This window comes from Lolium rigidum, unplaced genomic scaffold (assembly GCF_022539505.1).
Source record: "Lolium rigidum isolate FL_2022 unplaced genomic scaffold, APGP_CSIRO_Lrig_0.1 contig_71460_1, whole genome shotgun sequence".
In the NCBI taxonomy this organism is placed as follows: Eukaryota; Viridiplantae; Streptophyta; class Magnoliopsida; order Poales; family Poaceae; genus Lolium; species Lolium rigidum.
Window position 1 is genome coordinate 1 of NW_025901481.1, and position 5,140 is coordinate 5,140.

The 5,140-nt window shown below is 44.4% G+C and overlaps 1 long non-coding RNA gene across 1 annotated transcript; it reads left to right on the forward strand.

Annotated features, from left to right (window-relative positions):
- Positions 1-3,388: 3,388 nt before the first annotated feature.
- Positions 3,389-4,043, forward strand: LOC124682227. Its single transcript, XR_006996202.1, has 3 exons — positions 3,389-3,544; positions 3,639-3,717; positions 3,964-4,043. It is a non-coding gene; the product is annotated as an uncharacterized LOC124682227 (long non-coding RNA).
- Positions 4,044-5,140: the final 1,097 nt, after the last annotated feature.

The window sequence follows — 5,140 nt, forward strand, 5'->3', positions numbered from 1 at the left end:
CCCATGAGCTATGTATTGCAAAGACAAGGAATTCCTTCTATAAATGTTGAAAGACTACCCAGCCAACCAGGCCATCTGAGAGGGGCAAACCAATCTGGTCCGTGCGTTTGGCTCTCCTCAGTCCCACTTTTCACCACAGCCGTTCGATCCGTAAATTTTTTCCTCACTCGCTCAGCTTCCTATGAAGTCCATGACGCATGGGGCCAGCTACATGCGAGGCCCGATGGTCAGAGACAGCCGCGGGTGCTCGTTCGCGTTAAAACGGTGAAAACCCTAGCCTCACCGAGAGCTAGCTCTCCCCAATCCCGTGCCTCCCTCTCCTCATCCAATCCAATCCTCCCCTCCCCCAAACCCGATCCGCCGCCTCCTCCACACGAAGGCCCCGGGCATGCGCAGCGACGGCCGCGTGGAGGTACTTGTGGCGGCCGGACCAGGAGCTGGAGGCGTGCAGGCGGGAAGAGGCGGCGTCACCGTTCCGCTGCCCCGGCGTGGGGCAAGATCGAGGCCTCCGACGAAACCCTAGCCGCCGAGCAGAGGGGCGACTCCGCCGCCATGGAGGCCCCGGAGGAGGTAGTGGACGCGGGAGGAGGCGATGAGGAGCGGGTGGCCGGGGCGGAGCAGGTGCGGCCGGCCCGCAGGAGGGAGGCGATGGAGGGCGACCGGCGGCGACGACGGCGGCCTCCTCGCTGCTCGTGTTTCATCTGCTCGTCCAAGGGACTTCTCCCTGCCCTTCCCCGCGCCATCCCACTCTCCTCCATCTCGGCCGGCCGGACCGCATCGTCGGCGGCGGCGGCGACCAGCGCAGATTCGTCGGTAAGTCCTCTCTCGTCTCTGTCACCTGCTCCTTCTTCCTTTCTCTGTCTGTGCTTGTGCTGTTGCTGTTGTGGGCAACTGCTAGATGTGTGTGTGCTGCTGGCAAGATGCAGGGATGTGTGTGTTGCTGCTGCTGCTGTGGGCTACTGCTAGATTTGGATCTGATGTATGTAACTTTTTGCAGATGCACATCATGAACTTGTGTCTTCCTTTTGTCATTGCGTATTTTGCCTCTGTTTCTTATTCAGCATCGTCGGTCATATTTTAAATTGTAAGATCACTCTCACTTGGATAATTGAACTTCTATAATTAAATAATCTGATGCTCTCTCATAGAAGTATCAAGTGTTATTTTCATGAAACCATGTCGTATGATTATCTTTCATGCAGTGATAAGCTGGCTATTCTGGCCTGTTTTGGTTCTAGAGTAACATACAAGTTTTAACAGTCATTGACGTTTCCTGATTGGATTTGTAGCTGTAGAAGTTTATGTTCTTCCTTGCATGGTCTGCATTTTTAGAGCTTCTACCGTCAATTTCTTTTTGAACTTGTTAGTGCATAAGATTAAAACTCATGCTATCTCATGCATATGGCAGTCTTTTTTGTGTATAGAGATGTCTTGGTATAGTCCAGGTGTTTGTCCAGATCTTATTCAACAATTACATATGCTTCGTACAACTGCAGTAACAACTAAGATATCTTGCCGTGTTCAATTCAGAATTTGTTCCTTTAGACAACACAAGTACCCCTACTGTTTGGGCCATCTAGGAGAAGCAAACAATTAATTGGCTCCCTGCATGTTTGTTACTGTTAGTCTGGTCTGGAAATCATCTAGAAAAAAAGGCATGCATCCTATGTAAAAGTCTTTTTTAGAAACATCATCAATAATAGCAGATATATTATTTTCATTGTTTTCATTTTTCAATTAACAATATAGGTACTACCATAAGGTCAATGGAAATATAGTTTCCTTGCAATTGCATCAGTTGTTGCTACTATTCTACTTATAAAGGCCTCTGGCCAACCCGGTACAGTGTTTGGCCTGATTTGAATCTGGTATGATCGATAGTCATCATGGCTCTAACCTAAGAAAAATACCAATGGGCTTGATTTTGTGACTCGTAAAGTTAAATGATGCTTATACATGTTATACGGGTATGGTGTTTTGCTTCATTAAGAGCTTCTCTGGTCAATAATACCACCATGTTTCAGTTGACCATATGCTTACATGAGGGCTGCCATGAAGCATCTCCATGTTGTACTCGTTCCGGTTGTAATTCTGAACTTTACTGCCTATAATATAATTTCAGTTGTGTTTTCATGGGTAGAGCAGGGCCAGAGTGCGTCACCGCCTTGACCAGATTTCTTCAACCTCCCTGTCAGGTTCCTACTGGAGATGCTTCACCGACTTAGAATCTTGCTATTGTTTCTTCTATGGGTTCTTACGGTCGGTTTGCAGGTTCGACATGCCAGTGCCGAGCAACACACCCGAGTTGAAGAAAGACCTTGAGATTTTGCAGGTATGGTGGCATCTGGGTGAATAGTTTGCGGTGGTAGTACTTTTGTGTGAGGCTGCATTATGCAACCGTGGAAAACAGAAATATTTAATTGAGCATGTAGGAAGAAGGTCCTAAATCCTGATGAGAAAGCATCAGCATTTTATTAGGCGTGTACTAGAATGTAGAGCATATATACTCATGGATTTGTCTTCTGCTTGTGTGTTATTCTCATAATAATAGCATGTTCCACCTGGACTAAATACAATTGTTTTCTTTACTTTGATCTCGGTAGCGAGAAAATAGCAATTGAGGAAACATGAATGGTTTGGTGAACACTTAGTACCATCCATATTTTATTGTCGACATGTACCGTCTTTGGAGGCTTATATGATAGTACTACAATCTGGTCTAACTGTGTTAATTCTAAGAAGAACTGAATATTATCATATTGCTTATCAAACTGTATCCGTACATGCTCCATTTTTCTCTTTAGATGCAAAAATGCCTTTATGTCCATGCAGTTTATATCATAGCTTACAAGCTTGTGAGCTGAATCTATTCAGCTGTAATGAGCACAAAGTGGCATGTGGTACTAATTTTATCTCTTCTAGATTTAGCTGGATTGTGTCTCAATGCTTATGTGATAAAGTGGGTGATTTCCGAAGATAGGTTGGTTGCAGAATTGGATTATTAAAGTTTATAAATTAAAGTCCATGACTCCCTGATTACTATAAGAATTAGATTTAGTTGAAATAACGGGATTGTGGCTCATTTAGAGATTTTGTTGCATCATCATTATTTGTCTAATGTTATGTGGTGGATTCATCTATCGTGTTGCATAGTCAGGCCTAATATTGGATGATTTGGATGATGCAGTGTCGGGCGGGAGCAGGTGCTAGCGCGCCTCCGCGAGATGGGCGGTGGCGTGGAGGATGACCGACGAGCGCGACGGAGGCGGACGAGACAATGGCAGTGGCGGGTGAGAGGAGGCACCCCTTGAAGGGTGGCGACAGCCAGTCTTTGCACAAGGTCAGATAAGAGCATCTCATTTGACGCAGCTGACCTCCTTCTCTCCCTGTGGGAGCATCATCTTCTCTTTATTTTTACTGACTCCTTCTGATTCCTTCCTCCCAAATTTTATTTTATTTCACAGATAGAGTTTGGATGTCCAGGAGATTCACCGAGAGCGACAACAACCACCGTTGGCCTTTGTGGACTCCGTCGCTGCCCCAGGTATGCTTATCCTCTTCTCTCTTTTCATGTTTATTCTCATGTACTCTGTCCAACTCCATATGCTATTTCTCAAATATGTGCGCCCTCTCGTCAGGCTATGGAATCCTCGAAGGTTGGGCAAGAACTGCAAATAAATAACCACAGTATATGGTTCTCATCCTCCCTCAACTCAGGTTTGTCTTTTTTTTTGCATATTTTTTGATTTCAACATAAGCCAGGCATGTAAATTCCCCACATCGTAATAACGTAGCCCTTGAGCTCGCACAATATCTTGAAACTGTCAATTTTTTTTGCATCTGGATATGTGTTCTGCGATTCTTGTTGAACATGATCACGATGTTAAGAAACAACTACTCGTGTAATATAAAGAACTGAAGCTAACTGATAGATGGCTGACTTAAACACCTACTCGTGTACAGGTTACAGTTGCTGTATTGCAGTTACCTTCTTGGGCAGCTCTACCTCTGTCGTGAACTGTGATGGTTTTCCCTTGCTCCATTTGAGGTGAGAATGCTTCCATACAAAATACAACTACACGCTACATTTTATAATCAAGGGAGTTATAATGCTGTTGTTGTTTTTGTATCTTTATAACCAAGGTGAGCTCCTCCTAGCCGTTCTCTCTCATTTTCTGTTCTCTCCGCCCTCGACCTCATTTCTCCTGTCCCTTTCTGTGGTGGTATGCTGAAATTTAATTAGTGCGGTCTTTTGGGAGACGCAGGCTGTAATCTTTCAACACTATCTTAGACAGTGATTTATTACTGCAGGAAAATTTCAGCAACGGTACTGGTTTTCGAGTATGATTTAGCTGTTTATATCGTGCCGGCTCCATGTAACATTAGCACCAAGCCTGTCTATGTAATGTCTGCCAGGAAATTTGTGTATCCCCTGTTACATTGCTCCAATAGTCTTCCAGTCACGATGAAATGCAAAGAACCTTTTGGTTGCCCTTTCCTGACATTTTAGACACCTGATTGATTCTTTGGAGCCTTACATGCTGAATGTTCTTGGTTAATTCTTTTCTAGACATTTTAGAAGTACTAATTTATTCTTTGGAGCCTCACATGCTGAATGTTCTTGGTTAATTCTTTTCTAGACATTTTAGAAGTACTATGCTCATTTGATTTATTCTTTGGAGCCTCACATGCTGAATGTTCTTGGTTAAATGACGTGATCCTCATGTGTCTAGGTAGATGATGTTTTGTGTCTCTCCATGGAATCTCTGTTCGAATTACCGTTGATCATTTCTTCATTTTTCAGATATGCAAAAACGGCCCCAACCAGAGTTCAGGCCACCAAGGTTGTGGCCCATCTCGTGCAGCGATCATGTGTACACGGGGTCCTCGGTGGCGGTGGCAATTCTTTCCTGCATGGGGATTCCAGTAACTATTAGTTATACGGGAATATGTACATTTCCCCCATGTTTTCTGTTTGAGGAGAGGTACAAAACAACTTACATTGCCCTGAGACGACGCTCATCACGGCTCGGAGATTGCAGGCCACAATAGGTGATTTTCACTACACTAATATTCTTCTATGTGGCCATTTTCTTCTATTCTTTATTAGAAGGGATTAAACCGCATAATTGCACTTGTT